General features: G+C 38.8%; 1 long non-coding RNA gene across 1 annotated transcript in view; it reads left to right on the top strand.

Annotated features, from left to right (window-relative positions):
• LOC139078831 (uncharacterized) overlaps window positions 1-21,474 on the top strand; it is a 76,312-nt gene extending 54,838 nt beyond the window's left edge. Inside the window, exon 4 of the long non-coding RNA XR_011531967.1 lies at window positions 21,329-21,474. This is a non-coding gene — a long non-coding RNA (uncharacterized lncRNA). The remainder of the gene's footprint in view (window positions 1-21,328) is intronic.
• Window positions 21,475-21,764: the final 290 nt, after the last annotated feature.

Consider the following 21,764-nt stretch of genomic DNA (forward strand, 5'->3'; position numbering starts at 1 on the left):
CACAGAATGCTGCGTTAGGGTGGAAGTCTTTTCCAGTTTAGAAATGTTTCTCTCTCTGTGACTCCTACTCTCTCCCTACCATCATCCTCCCCATGGCCCCCACTACCCACCTAGAACCATCTTCTACCCTCCTGAACATATGTGAAAAATCCAGAGCAAGGTTAGTCTGGGCCAACTGTGGAACACCTGGATTTAGATGCATTGTCACATGTCCCTCCATTCCTGCAACACGGAAGGAGAAGGAGGGCCCTTCCATTAGCAAATTAGTGGCAGAATTTCAGGTCAATGAGAGGGAAATGTATGAGGTAGGCAGAACTTTTGTCGATTAATGTCTTCAGACCACATTACAGAAGCAATTGCCTGCTTGGCTTGTTAATCAAGATGGGGAAACATTTGTCTTTGAGCAGTAAGTTTCAAGATTCTTCAGACTTCCTGTATATTCCTTAGCTTCTTTCAATCTCAAAAATTTCTCAAAGTGAACCGAAGTGGTAGTGATAAAATTAAAGGTTTTTCTCTGTTACCCAGAAACTTCTAAATGCAGGCTGCTCCTGAGGTTAAGAGACAATTCTAAACTGGGAAGTACAGTGTGTGAGGACAAGGACAGCAGGGACACTTGTTAATAAGTGCAGACTCTATTTTTCCTCTTGTCACTTGCTGCAGAAACGTGAATCATGACCAAATCTTTCCAGATTGGGGAGGGCCTCAGAGTTACCCGGGATGCTCCTGGTGCATGCTGACATGTGCCACCTCAGACGGCCTGAGTGTGACTGTGAGCTGTCCAAATGCTCTTTCCCTAGTTTGAGGGCATTGAAATGGAAAAGCCCCAAGAATGTACTGCAATGGAGTCTAGGACTCCTAGGCTCAGGCTTCCTTAGCTACTTGGTACAAGGTGAAAGGAGCTGGAAGAATGTTAACGGAGTTGTCATGGGCGGAGGCAATGGATAGATAAACAGCATTACAGATACATGACATTACATATTTCAGGATGGGGGGCAGTAGGGCATGGAGTGGGAGGCCTGAGGGGCATATTTCCCCTTCTCCATCCTTCGTTCCTTGCCTCATCTGTTCAAGAGGTACCAGAAATCTAAAAGGTGCAAACATGGCAGTATATTTTGCCTAAAAAACCATTATTTTGATTTTGATTTTAAGTAGTTATGATCCTTCAAATAGGAAAATCATATAAAAGTGTTCAAAATATGGATGAGCCATAGAGTATGAGTTCAAAATATGGATGAGCCATAGAGTATGACCCACCAAATTCTTCATTTAGGAGATCCATAGATTTTGAAATCAATTCTCAAACTCCACAACTCATTTTTATGAAGCAATCATAATGTTAATCTCAAGATCTTCACCAAGAACTAATATGAAAAAAAACTTCTTTAGATTATTTTCATTTTAGATATAAACACAAGAATTCTAAATAAGATACTAGTAGATAGACTGCTTGACAATCCAGCTCATGGAGTCCTAAAAGGGAGATGGAAAAGGAAGAGGTGAGTGGAAAGACATCAAAGAGAAGCTCTCCTCATGTCGTTATTTGGACCAGAACAAGCCCTGGTGAATTAATTAAATCAAAGAATGAAAGATAAGAAGGCTGCAGAAAACTACAAACTTATGTGATCAAAATAATAGATATTAGTGGATAAGACAAGGGATTTGAAAGCCAAATACTGGCATATCCTTATGTCAGTGCCTTCTATCCTATGTGGAAAACAAAACTGGATAAACTAATGAGTATAAAAATGAATCAGTGGTATTTAAGAGATAGTGTGGTGTGGTTTTAGTAATCGGGAAACCTGGCATCTAGTGCAGTTCAGCAAATTAGCTGTGAGACCTCAATGAAGTCACTTGACAACTTTGTGAAATGAGGCAGTTGATCCAGATCAGCACTTCTCAAACTTTTATATGTGTATGAGTCAGCTGAGGACCTTGTTGCAATGTCAATTCTGGTTCAGTAGGTCTGGGGCTGGTCTGAGATTCTGCGTTTCTAATAAGCTTTTAGGTGATGCCAGTGTTGTTGATCTGCAGACCACACTTTGAATAGCAAGGATCTAGATGAGCTCCATGCCTCTTCCCGTTCAAATGAACATGGTTTTCAGATATACTCTTTCACAGGCAATCAGCTCAGAAGTTTCTGAATTATAGAAATGAAGGTAAAGCAAAGACAAGAACTACTGTGATAAATAAGAACAAATTGAGAGACGTGGGCATGTCAGTAGGATGAATCTGGCAGTGAAGTTTGACTCAGCAACTCAGTGAGTAAGAGAGGCAGAGCCAAGTTAAAATCAGGGCATGAATCTCAGTCCAAAGGATGTGACCAGAGAGAGAGAAGAGCAATGGAGAAAGATACCCAGGAATCTCGTGAGTGGTTAAGTGCACGATGACACATTCCTCGTATTGCAAAGGAACAAAATGGGCCAGAATACTGTCAGCTCTGCTTCAATTCCGTGAGTCTCTTTGGCTTCGTTTAGAGGATCTTGTCACCACAATCCCTGACACCCCCTTCCTCCTCACATAGCTTCTCTAAAATGCAAAGACAAACCATGGGTTCATATGTGTACATTATGGTGAATTCTGAAAAGCCACTCAGATGCTGACTGATGGACATCTTAGCCCTTGATTTAGGGCTGAGCACCAGGGCTGGAGGACCCACAATGTATTTCCCAGGTTTGAGAACTTGGGAAGACAAGGAAAGAGTAGGGAGGACTCAGCAAATTGAGCAGTCAATGTGCCTTCAAAACCAGAAAACTTCCCTATTGCATTTATTCATTGGAAAATGACTTCAGTTTAATGGCAATAATGATTTAGTAAGCCATTTATATTAAGAAAAATTCTGTGAGGTAGATGGAGGCAGACGTTGTTATCCAATGTAAAAAAGGAAGAAGTCAAGATTAGGCAGGTTAAGACCGTCTGGCTAGCTAGTGTTGGATTAGAACTCAGTCCTCTTCACCCCCGTCAGTGGAGTTCCTCTACAGTGCTGTGTACCTTGTACCACATGCATTTAATCATATTGGACTTGGACTTTTCTTTCATACTCCACTAACCTTATGTATCAATTATGGTTATAGAATTACCAGGTGCTTTGTTCCATTATTTGATGGCAAAATGTTTTAGAAAATAAATAGTCTGTCATATCGGTGGGAGCGACAGCCATTGCTGGTTGCCAGTCTCAGAGCATTTCCCCTTTATTCTTTGCTGACAAATTTTCTTTACTTTCCTCTGAGAATCCACGTTCTTTAGCAGTGGCTGGGCCCTTTCCCAGCCTTAGGACACTGAATCCTGATTGGTCTAAACTAATGAAGATGGTATCACTTGCCAAGTGATTGTAGAGCTAAGGGTGTGTGATGAAATTGTGGCCAATGAGATGCGAAGGGAGGTTGCCTCTGCCTTTAAAAAGGGACATATGAAGGAGATAGTCCTTTTTCTGCTTCTACACTTTGTCCACTACAGGTGATGCCTGGAACTAAGGCAGCATCTTGGAATGATGGGGGGAAACATTTGACACAATGAGGGTGGTAGAGAAGGAAAATGAAAAGAACCTGGGTCCTTGTTGATGTAATGGAGGCATGGAGCAATCAAACCAAGCCTGCTCTTCCTTTGATTTTTAGCTGAGATTTCTTCTATTTGCAGCCAAAAGTATCCTAATGGATGTAGACAGACTGGGAGTAGCTCTGTCATAACTGTCACCAAACAACCAGCGTTGGAATCTCAGCTGGTTCACCAACTAGTTCTGTGACCTTGGGCAAGTCACTTTCCAGACAAGAGCCTAATTCCCTGTAAAAATGGAGACAAGAAAATACCAACTTCACAAGGTGGGAGTTCTAACATAAACTGTGAAAACACTCCAAAATTGTTATTATTATTATTACTGTTATCTTTATTAATATTATGTGTTATACAATAACAGCATTACAATCAGGCTCCATGTCAAGCAATCTGCAGTAAGAATGCTTTAAATCTTTTGATGTTTCTGGGAAAATCCCTGCATGCTGAGACATTTGTGCCTGCCCTCTCTCCTAAGGGCACATGAGAAATAGCCAGGCTGGTTACAGCTTGGAGTGGGGGAGTTCCTTAATGGAATCTGAGTGTAACATCTCATGATAAGCAAAATGGGGCTCATCGAATGACTTTTGGGACTAATGTTCCATGAGAGTGTTTCCAGGAATTTCAATGCATAAGTGGGGCACAACACACACCAGATAATTTTTCTCTGCACTTTCCTTTATATTGAGAAGTACAGAGCTCCACAGATTTCAAGTGAGAGGTCATGTCTCTGGTGTATGGAAAAAAAATAAACCTGGGGGTCTGACTGCACTGGATTATGAGAATGCTAGATCCCCAAGTAGAGGTTTGTAAAGGGCCTTCTTCCATTCCGTCGTTTTCATCCTCCCCACTCCCTTCGACAGACCACTTTTTCAGCAGCGTTCAAACAAGGCAAGACTTGCTTGGTTTACAGCTCTAGCCATTTTATTCACCTTTTTGTTTCACGAGTAAGGGCCAGAGGAGCTCTGCATTTTGTGTGTTTATGTTAGAGACAGCCTCCTGTTTCCGACTGAATGTAAGATTGTTGTCATTCTGATGAGCATGTCACTTGGGAGGACACTCAGGGCTGTTTTGCTGTTGAAGCTCTGGAGAGGAGAGGCAGTGGCCTCGGACTGCATAACGAGGAGGAGGAACCCATGGGAGGGGTGCTTGGCCCAGGTCCAGCCCAGAGCCCACTATTTTTTATGGGAGGTCAAGAAATGAGGAGCTGGGCCTACGGACATCTGCCTAGAGTGATATTTCCAAATTGGTCTTTCTCCTCTGGAGGTTCAGTTTCAAATTTAATTAGCTAGCTAATGATGGTAAATTATCATAATTAATTGATGAATGCTGAAGTGCTTTGACGACAAAGCACTATACATAATTTCTAGGGCAGTTAATTTCTGGTCTAACTTTGAGGACTAGTCTAGGAGAGAGAGTTTTATAATAATAACAATAATAGTTTTTTAATGGTTTGGACTGAAGCCTTCTCTTGGTCTGGAACACTGTCTTAATGGAGTATCTTATACAGTCTCATTTCCCACTTAGTAAATGATCTCTCCTTTTGCCAGAGGCACCCCTGGAGGAAGAAGGCCTTGTGAGAGATCTGTAAGCGTGTCTTTACAGTCCTGTGGGTGAGACAGAGAAGTAAATAAGCAGTTATTATCCAGGAAGATTAGCGCTGTGGTAGGGAGATATCCAGGGAGCTATAGGATCATAGGACAGGGTCTGGGAAGTATTCTGGTAGAGGTGAGAGCTCCCGGTGAAGGATGAGCAGGAGTTCCTCAGGCAGAGGTGGCGGGGGACAGGGGGAGTAAGAAAGATGATGGGGCAGAGAGAGTAACGTAAAAATGTGTGTGTGTGTGTGTGTGTAAGAGAGAAAATAACACATTTGAAAAGTCCCGAGTAGAGTGTGTTTGGAAGGGTAGCAAGAGATGTAATTAAAAGGCTAAGGGGCTTTTATTTAAAGAAGATAAATTGAATACATGCATTATATCTTTCCCTGCCAAAACTCTGTTAAAGGGATGTTAATGAGATTTTTATAAATATGTAAAACCGTAGGAACAAACAGTACAGGAGAAATACGACAGTAACAAAATTTTAAAAGCTAGGCAATAGATGGAAGAGTGGCAATTGATTTAGCAGACTGGAGAAAGTGGAATTCTAATCTTAAGTAAGCAGTGGGGAAAACTAAACAGGAAGCCGATTTGAACCAGAGATTCCTCCTCGCCAAAGCTCAAGCATCAGAGATAATACATACTTTGGAAATAGAGGTAAAGGAGGATCCAAAACCAGGAGAATTGGTTCAAGTAATTTTAGAGAAAGATTGAACCCCTAAATCATTTCATCATCTGTTCAAGAAGATGTCTTCCCACTTCCACTCTCACAGAAGACTGAGGGTGATTCTCTTGAGGGTATAAAATAAACACCATGTAGAATTGAGTATGGGGAAATCGTATTGAAAATATGGTGAGTTCAGGAAAGTTTACATACTGAGATTGAGACACCTCCAGTCTTCAGCTCCTACCAGACTCTCAGAATTTTGACAACCACATCTTTATCCTCCGGGAAAGAGACAGAAAGAACCTTCTTTGGAAATATGACCAACCTAAGAAAAATGATCTAAAGGTACTGACATCAGGGCTTCCACAGGGACCCCAGTGAGATATCAACAATGAAGACCACAAGTTGATCTATACATGGTTTCTTTAAGGAAGTAAAATTGATAAGAAACCTAATACACCAAGGATGCTTACACAATTGGAGGAGAGTTTGGAGCTGAATTACTGATAAGTACACGGAAAAAGTTAAGGGTATGTAGAAATCTACGCAAATAAACAAGCAAACAAAAGACAACTATTAACTACAGGGAAAACAGAAAGTTGTGCAGGAAAGGAAACAATGGTTTAGTTACAAAATGTGTTTACATAGTCATAATAATATTTATGCTACTAAAATTCTAAATTACAAGTAGGATGGAGGGATGGAAAGTACATGTTGGGAGCATGGATGTGTGTGAAAGAGAACACTCTATCCTCATCTTCTGTAGTCGATAATCAACAAAATATGTCTAAAAATGGAAAAATCATGAAAGCAATATAGCGATAGTCTTTATCAAGATAGGAAACACAGGAGAAGAGGAATTATGGAGGAAGGTAATAGATTTATTGATAACGTGTGGCTTTTGAGGCACCTGTGAAACAAACAAGTTGAGATGTCTCTTAGGCAGTTGGCTTTATGGGTCCAATGCCAACAAGCCTCAATAAGGGTTCTTGGAGAGAATTAAGCCCTACGGGAAATGATTTGAGTGACTATTTCCTCACTTCTTCCCCAGGGTGGTTGATGGCTATTCCCATTCTAGATAAATAAGAAAGAAGTTAATTAATTATATGCAATAGATGCTTAAGGGCTCTAGGGCTTGATGTCCTTGTAGAAGCCAACCGAGGGGGCTGCGTCAATAGGGTGGGAAATGGAGATTTGGAGTTATTGTCAGGGGAGTAGATGAAACTGGAAGAGGGCCAAGGATAACCACTAGAGGATACTCACAGGTCAAAGACAGGCAGGCAGGAGGAGACTGCAAGGAGATTAGAAAGAGCAACTGTAATAGAAATAAAAACACCCAGGAGAGTGTGGCACCCAGAAGACACAAGAGAAGAGATTTGAAAGAGCAGGTGCATGGGAAGTGCCAAAAGTTGCAGAAAGATTATGTGAAATAAGGACCATCAGGAGGTTGTTGATTTTACCTAGGAGGAAGTTGTTAGTGACTTTAGATGGAGCCTTTTTATTGGAGGAGGTGGTATTCAGAAACCAGATGGCAACGTACTTGGGGCCCAGGAATCAGTCAGCTGAAACTAGTTATTTCTTAATGCCCAGCTCTCCAACCCAAGCTAAAACTCCATTCATGCTCCAAGTCACATCCCCTAGGAGGGAATTATGTTCTCACCCAGGAGACCACTTAGACACACAGCACTGGGTTTCTACGACTTTGTGAGAACATTTCTGGGGATTCATGGGCCCTGGCCAATCTTGTTACTGCATTCTTTAGGTTAGTTATTTTTATGTGAAAACTTAGATGGGATGAAGTGCTGATACTGACCAGGGAAGTGTATGAATTACCTTGTCCTTCAAGTTATTTCTCAGCATAAGTCAAGAACTTTTCACCTGGAAAAGTAAAGTCCTTCCTGTCATGCAAAGGGGTGGTGTCGATCTGTCTCTGAAATCTCTGGTGGTACAGCATTGCTGCTACAAATATATATCATGCATTCATGCAAATATTTACCATTCTCCTAAGAGTTATAGAGATAAAAACATGGAGTAGATATGGATTATGCTCTCAAGAAGCTTACAGTAGAGGCAAGGGTATGGTTGATGAGCCCGAATAGCACCACGCGAGGTAAAAGGGCTAAAGAACCTTTTTCTCATGGAGGATCTTCAACCCAAACCAGCCATCTGTGGGAGGAACAAAAGGAGGTGGGGTCCCCTAGGAAGCGCATCAGTCACTTTCTGCCTCAATCACCCAGCTTGCAGCTGAGAACCCTGACACCAAAATAAACAGACAAGCAAAGTCATCAAACAATTACATTACAAAATATTCAAAAAGGTGGAAATAAGGCACCCATATTCCTATCCCTTTAACACAAAAAATAATGATAGCTATGTTTCCCCCGTGAGACTTTCCCAAAGTGTTTCCATGGAACACTAGGTCATGTGGACAGAAAACGTCTCCACCATCAAATGATTTTGGAAATTTGAGAAATGTTCTGATAATACTGCAGTTTTCTTTACTTCAATACATAACTTCTCAAAATCCTTAGTATGGTAATGCATTTTGAGAAGATTCAAGAAAGAGATAAACATTACTCTTTTTTTCTGGGAACTTTCAAAGGATTTTGAGGGACATTTGCCTCAAAATGCTGCCTTATGGTCTTTCGCACATACAAGGGAGCTACATAATGGTAGGCAGAGGGCACGTGCAATTCTGTGCCCTGCTTTCTTCTACTACTGTACCATGGAGACTGAGGGCAAGACTTTGCTTGGAAGAAGCTTCTCTCCTTTTGTTCCTGGGGTCTCTGTGGACTCGAGCTAACCCAGCAGGCGAAAAGCTGAGCTAGCAGACCATGTCTTGGTACTTAGTCTCTGCTCCTGTGTATTCTGCTAGAAGCAGGTTGTCAGGACTTGAAATTAGGGCCAGGACCTTCTAATCCTGAAACGAACTTAATTTATTTGGGCATTTCCAACTCACTAAACAGCATATCCAACTTCCCATCCACTCCCCAAGCTCAGAGGTGAGACCTTGCACAGTGATTCGACACAGACTACAAAGGAAGAAAGAACGCCTGATTTTCCTCAAAAGAAGAAACTCAAGAGCAACCGAGCGACTGCAGCAGGCTTTGTCATGCAAATGGACGTAGAGTCTCCTTGTTGCTCCCAATTATGCCCGTGGTGGAAAGGGCAGAGATTTAAGGAGACTTAACTCAGAGAAAGAAAGAAATAAGGTATCGTCTGTGGGGCACTAGCTGTTAAAGGAAAAAGAAATGTTTTTATTTTGTAATTTTTTTTCACCTGCTGAGTTGGTCCCAGGAAATACGACACTCACTGACAGGTACAGCCCAACCGTGCTAGCAACTCTGCTGCTTAGAACCTGGTGCTGAGAAAGGCACAGGCATGAATCTCCAGGCGAATTTATATTCAATGAGGCCAGGGACTTGTTGGTGTTTTCTCTGCTGCGTCCCCAGGATGTAGAATAGTTACACTCTAAATATTTGTAGAATTAATGAAGGCTGTCTCCTTGGAGAAGAACTAGTTTTGCTGGTCCTCACAGATGGAGGTTGAACCTCTAATCCCCACCAGCCCGAAAATTCTAGCTTGGTGTACGTGTGTATATAAAGGCAGTTACCATTATATTTCTCTAAGTTCCCTTTGAAAAATCGTCAAGCCACAGACCGCTGTGTTGTCCTGTTGAGTAAGAATTTACTCTGAATTATTTCCTTGCTGCACACTTGCATGTTCAGAAAATGCATAGCTCTGTTTCTGGTAATATAATGGCTAGGTACCTGGAACAATCTTCCTGCTAATAACAATGAAAAATGCTAGTTAATGAATATTTTAAAAATCTTGAAATCATTGAAGAACTGGTCAAATACAGCAGCAAGGATTTACCAGCTTGACATCTAAGGGAAAGCAGGAACCAAGAGAGGTAAGCAAAGTTTTCACCCTGAGGGCTGTTGCTGAACCTAATGAACTGGAGCTTCAATTTTCTGGGACAAGTGTCTGTGCGTGTGTATGTGTGTGTGTGAGAGAGAGAGAGAAAGAGAGAGAGAGAGAGAGAGAGAGAAAGAGAGGGAGAGAGCTGGAAGGAGAGAAAGCAAAGTTCAGTGCCTGTTCCCAAATCCTGGAACCCTGATGCATCACGTGTTGTGTCAGCGTGAGCCAGAACTGAACGCAACTACACCCCTTCCACACACAGGAAATTTCAAGGCAAGTTGCCTAAGCACCAGACAAACAGAATTAATTAACAAAAACCTCTCCCTGCTAGCTAAAATCTTGAGCTGACCTTCATGTGGGCATGTAAGCCAAATTTGTGTGACCTGGGTGGTCCGAAAAACTTCAAGTCAGATTTTAAAGTGTTCTTAGGATGGCGATGTCCCAACCATCTGGTAAATGCAAGCTCAAATCCTCTTTGGAAGAATCCATTTCCATCCAAGGCATCAAAGAATTCTCAAAAAGAAAAGGAAGAGGGGCGGCTAACAATAAAAAATTACCAAATATACAGACAGAAGAAATGGATCTGCACAGACCTCAGACACTGCAATCATCAATCTCATGATCCAAAGTAAATATGATTATTGTGTTTAAAGAAATAAAAGAGAAGCTTAAAATGTCTGTAGGGAAGACAAAACTATAATGAAGGTCTAAGCAGATGTTAAAAGGTATATTGAGGCATGTGAAAAATTTTAAGAGTTTATTTGAGCAAAAATCAATTTGAATCTGGCAGTGCCAAGTCACAAGTGGTTAGGAGCACTCTGTCAACAGCAGCCAGGGTCACAACTTATACAGAAAAAGGCAGAAGCAAAGTAAGGAAATGATTGATTGACTGTAGCTTAAAACCCCGTTGCCTGTTGGTGATTGGTTGCCCTTAGCGTTTTGATTTTGTAACCTTGAGGCATTCACAGACTTAGATTTTGGGTTGCTTAGGCAGGTGTCACAGCATTAGAGCCACTTCAGTCTAGTGGCCTCCTTGTTTAATTAATTTAACACAGATTTTAAGAAAAACCTCATATAATTTATTGGAATGAAAATTATAATAAAATCGAAAAACCCAGTGGATGAGTTTAACATCAAATTAGATAGAGGTGAAGGGAACGAGTGAACTTGAAGATGGGTCAAATAAATTATCCAAATATAGCATAGAGACACACAAAAATAGAAAATGTGAAAGAGATAGCAGGAGACATGGAGAATGGAACGTGAAAATCTAGCAAAAATGTAATTGGAGTTTAGAAGGACAGGTGAGAACGGGATGGGAAAAATGTTTGGAGAGATAACAGCTGAGAATTTTTGATAACTGTTAAAGACTAAAATCTACAGAGTCAAAAATCCCCACAAATTCCAAGAGGAATAAATAAAAAGTGTACATCTAGGCACACTATAGTGAAACTTCAGGACATCAACGAGGAAAGATCTTAAAAGCAGCCGAGGGTGGGGGGAGAATACACATTACCTTTAAAAGAGTAACTGTCGGACAGAAAGCTGATTTTTTCGACAAAAATGATAGAAACCTAGCATCAAATCTTCAATGTGCTAGGAAAAAAAAAAATAACTACTAACCTAGCATTCTGCACCCAGGGACAGGATATTTCAAGAATAAGAACAAAATAAAAACATTTTCAGAAAACCAGAAACCAAGAGAATTTGTTGCCAGAGGACCTTTTCTAAAGGAAATTCTAAAAGATGAATTGCAAGCAAAAAGACAGCAAGCTCAGATGGAAGGCTTCCAACCTTGTAAGAAAAGTGGCAAAGACATGGGTAAGGCCAAGTGCTCATGGTATACATAAAAAAGTAACAACAACATCTTGTGTGTGTGTCTGTGTTTTTAAAAATAAGATAAAAGTAAACCACTTTAATTAAAATACTAAGTGTGGGGGATGGCAAATGGTGTTAAAACGTTATAAAGTCTTTGTACTGTCTAGACAAACAGTAAAGGTATTGTCTAAATTTAGACTTTGATGAATTAGTGTGCACATTGTCATTTCTATGGTAGTCACCGAAAGAATAGAATGTAGAGTATAATTTCCAAACTAGTAGAGGAGAAAAATGAGAGGATGAAAAGTCCTCAATCAATCAAAAAGATGCAAAAAAAAAAAAAAAAAAAAGAGAGAAAAAGAGAGATAGTGGAACCAATAGGAAGCACAAAATAAAATGGAGGAATAGATACAGAAATGTATCAGTACTTTCATTGAATGTAAAAAGGATAAGTGAAAATATGCAATACTACTTAACATTCAACAATAAGAAAATAAACAAGCCATTTGAAAAATGGGCAAAAGATCTGAACAGACAACTCACTGATGAAGACAGAGAGATGGCAAATAAGCATATAAAAAGATCCTTAGAATTATTTGTCATTAGTTAATTGCAAATTAAAACAACGCTGTGGTACCACTATGCATCTACGAGAATGGCCAAAATGCAAAAAACTGACAATATCAAATACCGGCTAAGACTCAGAGGAAGAGGAACTCATTCATTGCTGGTGGGAATGCAAAATGGTACAGCCTCTTGGAAGACAGTTTGGCAGTTTCTTACAAAGCTAGGCATAGTCTTACCATACTATAACAATCACATTCTTACGTATTCACCCAGTTGAGTTGAAAACTCACATCCACACAAAAACCTGCAAACAAATGTTAATAGTAGTTTTATTCATAATTACCCCAAAACTCGAAGCAACTAAGCTGTGATTTAGTAGGTGAATGGACAAACACGCTGGTACATCCATGCAGTAGAATATTATTCTATGATAAAAAGAAATGAGCTATCAAGCTGTGAAAAAACTGGGAAGAACCCTAAATGCATATTGCTACGTGAAAGAAGCCAGTCTGAAAAGGCTACATACTGTATGATTACAATTATACGCCTTTATGGAAAAGGCAAAACTGTAGAGACAGTGAAAAGATGAGTAGTTGCCTGGAGATTGGGAGGAGGGGACAAGGGATGAATAGATGAAGCACAGGGAATTTTTAGGGCAGTGAAACTATTATGTATAATACTGTAGTGGTGGATACAAGACCTTATGCATTTGTCAAAACCTATAAAACTTCAGTACCTAAACACTGAACCTCAATGCGTGCAAATTTAAAAAAATCATTCAGGAGTCTGGAAGATCCTGGGAAAGAGTCTAAACTATGGCAATAGAATCTAACTGTATCACAAGTGTATTTGAAAAGACCTCACTAAAGAGGATGGGAGAAAACATACTGACCTAAGTCTTTTTGGAAATGAATGGAGTCTATGAGACTAAAGGCAAAAGCGACTGAACATAAGCACTGTACTCCAGATGACAAAATTGCTTCCCACGGAGGTACAGGCTAGCAATTCTGGTACTGCTATATGTGTATGCTGGAACTGAACAATTCAGCAAACAATGGCAGATGGTGGAGCTTAGTTTCTCAATGCTGGAGTGGGAATTATGGATAAGCACTGGGAGGAGGCTAGAATCATCTATATGGTAACGGATTAGAGTTGGAAACGTCAGTAAGAACTGATGACTAACCTAACAGATACAAATGTTTACATACAGTTAACACTGGTTAATATACACACATGTATATCTTTGTTTTGTCTGCTAAGAGGCTAAAAGAAATGATACCCTCATAGTAATGAGCTCACCTAATACCCAGATCTTTGTAATACCGTTATCCAACAAAAGGAACCAAACTCCTGGGAGAAATGGATGATTCTAGGCCTGGGGCATGAAATATACAAGATAAGCCTTGAGCATCTTACAGTGCCAGAAAGTAAGGAAGTACTGGAAAAACAACAAACCCACTGAACCCTACCAAACACCTCATAATGATGTAGGTAGATCAAAGGTGCACAGGATTCAAGGGAAAGAGTTTCCAATGGCCAAACCAGGAGCAATTTGAGCAACAACAAAATAAGGTAGTATTGATTTATAACCCAGACTATAAAACAAATATCCATGAGTCTGTATTGACATGAATAAGTGATGGAATGAATAAATAAATGGGAGAGAAGAGATAATTCTCCCATGCAGAAAAATTTCAAATAATTTATGTAGATTCTTTCAAGGAGGTGACATATAGCTCTTCAGTCCTTAAGTGTGGGCAGTACATAGTGACTTCCTTCCAAAGAATACAGTATGGATAGGGGAAAAAGAGTAACTTTGTAGTGGAGAAACCTGATAAACATTAACTTAGTCAAGTGATCAAGGTCAATATCAACATGATAAGTTGCATTGATAGTACATATCGTTGGTCTGATCTAACGAAAATGTCATTTACCTCTGTGATATTCCTCTCCAAAACAAACTACCCCAGTTTAACCATGAGAAAAACGTTAGACAAAGTGCAGTTGAGGGACGTTCTACAAAATACTAGACAAGTACTTCTCAACATTGTCAAAGTCATCAAAAACAAGGGAAGTCTGAGAAACCATCACAACCAAGAGAAACCTAAGGAGAAATGATTACTAAATGTAATATGGTGCCCTGAATGGGATCCTGGAACAGAAAAGAGATATTAGGTAAAAACTAAGGAAATCTGACTTTAGTTAATAATAATGTATCGATATTGTTTCATTAATTATAACATGTATCATACTAATGTAAGATGTTAATAATAGGGGCAACTGGGTGTGTGGTATACTGGAACACTCTGTACTATCTTTGCAATTTTTCTGTAAATCTAAGACTTTTTAAAAAATAAGGTCTATTAATAGTAATAAAAAAAGGAATAAGTGCTACAGAGAAAAAGATGGTCTGAGAGGATGAAATACAAAATCTAACTATTTATAAAAGAAACTTCTAAAATATAAGGATATAGAACTAGAGAAAGGAAACAAAGAATGAAAAAAGATATACTGGGCAGAATCCAACCAAAAGGAAGCTAGTGCAGTTATCTTAAGATCAGAAAATATAGACTTTAAGCCAAAATCCTTACTAGTGATAAAGAGGATCACTTCATAAAAACGAAAAGTTCAATTCACCAAAAAGACGTCATAATTTAAAATGATATGTACCTTAATAACAGGACCTCTAAATATTCAAGCAAAAATTGATAACTCCAAGGAGAAATAGACAAATCCACAATCATGTGAGTCATTTTAATACCTCTCTCTCAGTAATTGATTGAACGAGCAGATAAAATAGCAGGAGGAATATGGAATATTTAAACATGATGGAAAAATCTTGATTTAATGGACACATATTATTGACTTGACTAGCATACGCACTTTTTCAAAATACACAGAATATTTACACAAAATTGGCTATATGCTGTGCCGTAAAGCAAACTCAAATAAATTTAAAAAGTCTGAATAATGTATATTGAGTCTTCTCAGCACAATTCAATTAAGCTAGAAATCAACGGTAAAATGATAATTAGAAGAGTATGTTTAGTATTAGAAAACACGCTGATAAATAATTCTCAGTTCAAAGAAGAAATGCTTATGGAAGTTAGAGAACATTTTTAACTATATGATAAAAATACTGCAAATCAAAATGTTTGAGTTGAAGCTAAAGCAGTACTTGGAGAGAAGTTTATATCTACAATGGCAATAAAAAGTAAAAAAGTAAAAAAAAGGCTAATCAAATTTAATAGAGTACAAAAATGATAATATATCATGACAAAGTTGAGTTTGTCTCGATAATGCAAGGTTTTAACATTAGAAAATTAAATTTGTTTTAACATTGCTAGATGAATGGAGGGAAATCATGCAATAATCTCAAGAGGTGCAGAAAAAGAAAAGTTATCCAATTACTATAAACACTTAGCAACCTGGGAGTAGAAAAAAATTATTTAATTTAATCTAAGGTATTTGCAAAAAAAAGGAAAGGGGACTAGAGAAAGCATCATTTATAACAGTGTAACATTTAAAGCTTTCTCTTTGAGATAAAGAATGAGATAGTGCTGTCATCATTTCTCTCAACATTGCTTTAGTTAAGCCAAGGAAACATTTTAGCCAGTGAAATAAAGTAGGAAAAAAAAGGTAAAAAATATAAGGTTGGATCAAAAGAAACATTTTGTTATTCAAAAATGATATGATTTTGTATGTAGAAAATTCTATGGAATCCAAGGCTAAATTATTAGACTTAAAGGCATGTGTCGCTTAATGATAGGGATACATTCTGAGAAATGCATCGTTAGGCAATTTTGTCGTTGTGTGAACATCATAGTGTCCTTACACAAACCAAGATGGTATAGCCTACTACACCAATGCTGTATGGTACTAATCTTGTGGGGCCACATCATGCGTGTGGGCCATTGCTGACTGAAATGTTATTATGTGATGCATGACTATAATGAGTTTAGTAAGATTGCTAGATAGAGAATTAATATACAAAATTTATTTATATTTCTACATGTCAGCAACAGACGGTTAGAAAATAAAATTTTTACAAGATTCTGTGGATTACTGTTGGGAGATACTCCTCTGTGAGTCTTTTATACTCCCGCATGTGTTACTGTGTACGCCAAGAATGGATGGTTCCAACAACTATTTACATGGTCTTATCTTAATGCTGTCTTTCTATCAAGAAATCTTGAGGGATGAAATAATGTCTTCTTCTGGGACAAAGAGCAAGCTTGCTTATTGCTTGCCATATAACACAGTCATGCACTGCATAACGACATTTTGGTTAATGATGGACAGCATATACGATGGTGGTCCCATAAGATTATAAAGAAGCTGAAAAATTGCTATTGCCTAGTGACATCGCAGCCATCATAATGTCATAGTGCAATGCATTACTCATGAGTTTGTGGGGATGCTGGTGTAAATAAACCTACTGCACTGCCAGTGGTATAAAAGTGTTGCACATAGAATTATGTACAGTACATAATACTCGATAATAATAAGTGACTGTCACTGGTTTATGTATTTACTATATTATTTTTTAAATCATTATTCCAGAGTGTATGCTTTCTATTTATAAAAAAATGTTTACTGTAAATCAGTATGCTGTGTTAAGCTGACAGCAGCTTCATACATCCATGTTTACTGCATTTCTTGACTGCATCATTTTCTCTTGTGCTTGGTTTAATCTCATGTTCTTGTGTTCATCATGGCCCCTAGCCATACAAAATCCACTGTGCGTGCCGCCAGTAAGAGGCCATGTCAAATGAATGACCTGCAAACAAAATTAAAAGTAAGGATTACAAAAGCAGAAAATCAGTAATGGTTATTGCTCCCCAGTCAGGCATGTCCTCTTCCACCATAGCTAAGATCTTGAAAAACAAGAACAAAGTGACGGAAGCTGTTAATGGATCAGCTTCATTGAAGCCAATGAGACTAACAAAAATTTGAGAAAGGCCTATATCAGACATGGAGAAACTTCTGATGACCTGGATTGAAGACCAGGCACAGAAGCGTATTCCTCTCAGCACCATGATGATCATGGGCAAAGCAAAAAGTTTGTTTGTGATATTGAAAGAAAAGGCCGGATTCGACTACAATGTTGAATTTACTGCCATCTCTGAGTGGTTTAAACGATTCAAGAATTGTTATTCATTACAAAAGGTGAAGGTGAGTGGTGAGTCTGTGAGTGCTGATGTGAAGGCAGCTGAAGAATTTTTAGAAACTCTAGATAATCTGATCGTGGAGGAAAATTAGTTGCCAGAGCAAATATTCAATATAAGTGAAAACTCTCTATTCTGAAAACAAATGCCTGAAGGGACTCATCGATAAGAAGACCAAGTCAATGCCAGGTTTCAAGACTTTTAAGGACAGGAAAACAGTCTTGCTTGGGGGCAATGTTGCAGGCTGCAAATTGAAACCCTTTGTGATCTGGCACAGTGAGAAACCCAGGGCCTTCAAGGATATCAATAAGCACACACTGCCAGTGTACTGTAGGAGGAATAAGAAGTCATGGATGACCCGGCTTCTCTTCCAAGATGTCCTCCTAAATTGCTACCCCAGTGAAATGGAGAAATACTGTTTGAGGAAAAATATACCTTTCAAGACTTTGCTTATTGTTGATAATGCTTCTAGACAACCTCCTTTTATTGGTTACCTTCCTTCCAATATCAAAGTGATGTTTCTATCTTGAAACACCATCTCTTTCATCTAACCAATGGATCAAGAAATTATAGTAGCTTTTAAGACCTACTACCTGAGGAGAACCTTGGCCAAGCCAACTGCTGCAACTGAAGAAGACACTGAGAAGACAATGAGGCAATTCTGGAAGGATTACAACATTTGTGACTGCATCAAGAACCTTGTGTGGGCTGGGGGTGATGTCACCAAGGAATGTGTGAATGGGATCTGGAAGAAGGTACTCAAGAGGTTCATCCATGACTTCAAAGGATTTGCCAAGGATGAGGAGGTTGCAAAAATCAACAAGGCTGTGGTTGAGAAGGCAGACAACTTTACCCTGGGTGTGGATGAGGATGACACTGAGGAGCTCCTGGAGGTGGCTCCTGAGGAATTGCCCAATGAGGAGTTGTTGAAACTGTAACAGGAACGCAGAGCTGAAGAAGAGACAAGAGAAAAGGAAACTGCAGGAGAAGAAAAAGAAGAACTCCCCTCCCCTCTAAGAAAATTCACAGGGAAGGTTTAGCTGAAGCTTTTGCAGATCTCAATAAGCTCCTTAAAAGTTTGAAAACATGGACCCCAACACTGAAAGGTTTTCATTAATAGAGAGGAATGTTTGTGGTGCATTATCTGCTTATATGCAAATCTATGATGAAAAAAAGAAACAAACCGAGCAAATCACCATGGACATATTTCTGAAAAGAGTGACACTTCCTTAAGAAGAGGCTCAGGTGGGTCCTTCAGGAGGTGTTCCAGAAGAAGGCATTGTTATCATAGGAGATGACAGCTCCGCGCATGTTATTGCCCCTGAAGACCTTCCCGTGAGACAAGATGTGGAGGTAGATGACAGTGATATTAATGATCCTGACCGTGTGTAGGCCTAGGCTAACGTGTGGGCTTGTGTCTTAGTTTTTAACAAAAAAGTTGAAAAAGTAAAAGAAAATAAAAAATTAAAGAAGCATTTTAAAGATTTTATAGAATGAGGATATAAAGACAGAAAATATTTTTGTACAGCTGTGCAATGTATTTGTGTTTTAATCTAAGTGTTATTAAAAAGAGTCAAAGAGTTAAAAAAGTAAAAATGTTTATAAAGTAAGAAAGTTACAATAAGCTAAGATTAATTAAAATATTTGTAATAAATTTAGTGTAGCCTAAGTGTCCAATGCTGATAAAGTCTACCGTAGTGTACGGTAAGGTCCCAGGCCTTCACATTCACTCACCAATCACTCACTCACCCAGAGCCACTTCTGGTCCTGTATGCTCCATTCATGGTAAGTGCCCTGTACAGGTGTACCATTTTTAAAAATCTTTTATACTATATTTTTACTGTACCTTTGCTATGTTTAGATATGGTTAGATACACAAATACTTACCATTGTATTACAATTGCCTACGGTATTCAGTATAGTAACATGCTGTGCAGGTTTGTAGCCTAGGAGCGATAGGCTATACCATGCAGCCTAGGTGTGTAGTAGGCTATACCATCCAGGTTTGTGTAAGTATACTCTCTGATGTTTGCATCATGGTGAAATCACCTAAAGACACATTTCTCAGAATGTATCCCCATCATTAAGTGATGCTTGACTGTAATTTCCAAGCTCAGTGATCCTCAGCTATAAAGCAAACCCATTGTGGGGAGAGAAGCCCTCTGGCCTCCTCCATGGGGCTTGGACCAAGGAAAATCAATGCGCCTGTTGCTTGCTGTGAGAAATAAGAGTTTTCATCTCTACAGGATCCTTGTGTCTTCTACCAGCACTCATGAACCAATAATAGGCTAACTTATTAGCTTGTAAGTTGAGTAAAATCAAATCTCATGCTCAAAAAGTACCTGGAAGTAAATCTAATAAAAGACATGTAAAACCTATCAGGAGAAAATTATCATCCTTTATTGAGAGACATTAAAGAAGATATAATAAGTTGATAGATATTCTGTGTTCATTAACTGGAGGGCTCAGCATTGTGAAGAGGTCCATTCTTCCAAACTGATGCATGCAGTCAATGCAATTCCAATAAAATTCCACAATTTCTTTTGGTTAAACTTGACAAGCTGATCCTAAGATTTATTTGGGAGTGCAAAGAGTCAAGAAGAACCAAACTCTCTTGAAGAAAAAGAGCCATGTGAGAGGTCTCGCCCTACAGAACTCACGTTGTTTTAAAGCCATAATAATTGAGGTGATATAGCCCTGGGGCTGGGATTGACAAAAAGACCTACATTAGCAAGATGGCATGGCAGATCAGTGGGCAAGGATAGACTTTCAGATAAACAGTACTGGGAAAATTTATTATTCATATGAAAAAATGGAAAATCCTGCCTCACTTCATGTATTGTGTTCAATCATACAGAACTCTCATTTTGTAGGTCAAAAAGAGTCAAATATAAGACAATTCATGTAATTCGACCTAATAAAAACTTCCTTCCAGGTAGATTAAAAACCTAAATGTGAAAGATAGAAATTAAGATAGGAGAATATATTCATGCCATCAAGGGAAAGATGATAAATTTGATTACATTGAAACAAGAAACTCTCTTTATTTCAAAGACACCATCAAGGAAGTGGAAAGACAAGCAACAGAGTATAACAAGATATTTTAAATGCACATAACTGACAAAGGCTTCCTATCTAGAATATATAAAAACAACTCCTAAAATCAATAAGTAAATGACAGGCAAACTAATAGAAAAACCATTCAATGTGTTCTGTAGATCTTCCAAATTTGACATATTTTATTGTACAAAATCAAAAAATCACATTTTTAAACATCACTACTGATCTCATCAGAAAAGTTTTTAAGTATTGGGAAGCTGTCAAGCTTAGCATAGTGGATGCAAGTTTTTCAGAATTCTCATTTTTTTCAAGAGCTCAAATTTTATCACAAGTTACAAATACTGTCAATGGATTTCCTTGAAATGACAGGCTTACTTGGCTTATTTTTGAGACGATGCCTGCCAAATACCCAAACCTAAAAGCCATAGTTTGTCTGTCAGTTATTCTTTCAAGTAAAAATGGTGTTTCCACGAAAAAAGCAACTAGTTCAGCTGGCGACTCAAACAATTGCACAAATTCTTTTCCTCAAGACAATTGTTGTACTTGGATGTGCTGCAGGAGGCTTTCAGCATTCTTCCCATTGATTCACATAGAATGAAAAAGACGTGCATGCAGGGTCAAGATATAATAAAATTAATAAGTTTTACTTTTTCGTCAAGGACATTCTTAAGTGGCTTTTTTTTTTTTTTTACTGTGAGTAAAAAATACGACAATGAGTATAGTAGTTGCCATTGCCATTTTTTGTGCTAAAGTGCCTGCAGTTTCACCACCATCGGTGTAAAGTTAATGCAGTGAAAAAGGTAAATATTGTCTTAGCATTTTTGTAAACATAGTTTGGATTTTGTGGGTCCCTTGGAAAGGTCTCATGGACACCTGAGGATCTATGGACCACAGTTTGACAACTGCTGCCCTGGGTGGGCAACAGCAAGGCAAGACTGGGAACGCCTAGAGTCCAAGTGTTCAGTTGTCTTCCTTTTCTGTCGCAGGCTCTCTCAGGACCATTCTGGCTGAGTTGGTAATCAAAGACATTTTGATGGGGGCCGTATGATGAAACTCCTTTGACATCACCCATTTGGGTACACAACTGACACGACTTTGGAGATGAATGTGGTGAAGTCAAAGATGGAGAGAGGTAATTTCGACTTTTCTTAAATTTTTTTTTCAAAACTGGAAGTTAATGATAGGTTATTTTTTAGACTGGGTCAAAAATTTCCTGAGGTCTAAATGGCATGAACCTACTTATGTTTTATAGGTTAAGATTCTTTTGGTATCAAGTAACAGAAAACTCAAGTGAAACTGTCTTAAACAACAACAAAAGGATGCATTCATAAATCCAGGTCAGACTGGATTCAGTAGCTTAACAGTGTAATCAGAACCCAGTTTCTTTCAGTGTCTCTGTTTAGCCTCATGTGGTGTCAGCTT

This window comes from Equus przewalskii, chromosome 23 (assembly GCF_037783145.1).
Source record: "Equus przewalskii isolate Varuska chromosome 23, EquPr2, whole genome shotgun sequence".
NCBI lineage: Eukaryota > Metazoa > Chordata > Mammalia > Perissodactyla > Equidae > Equus > Equus przewalskii.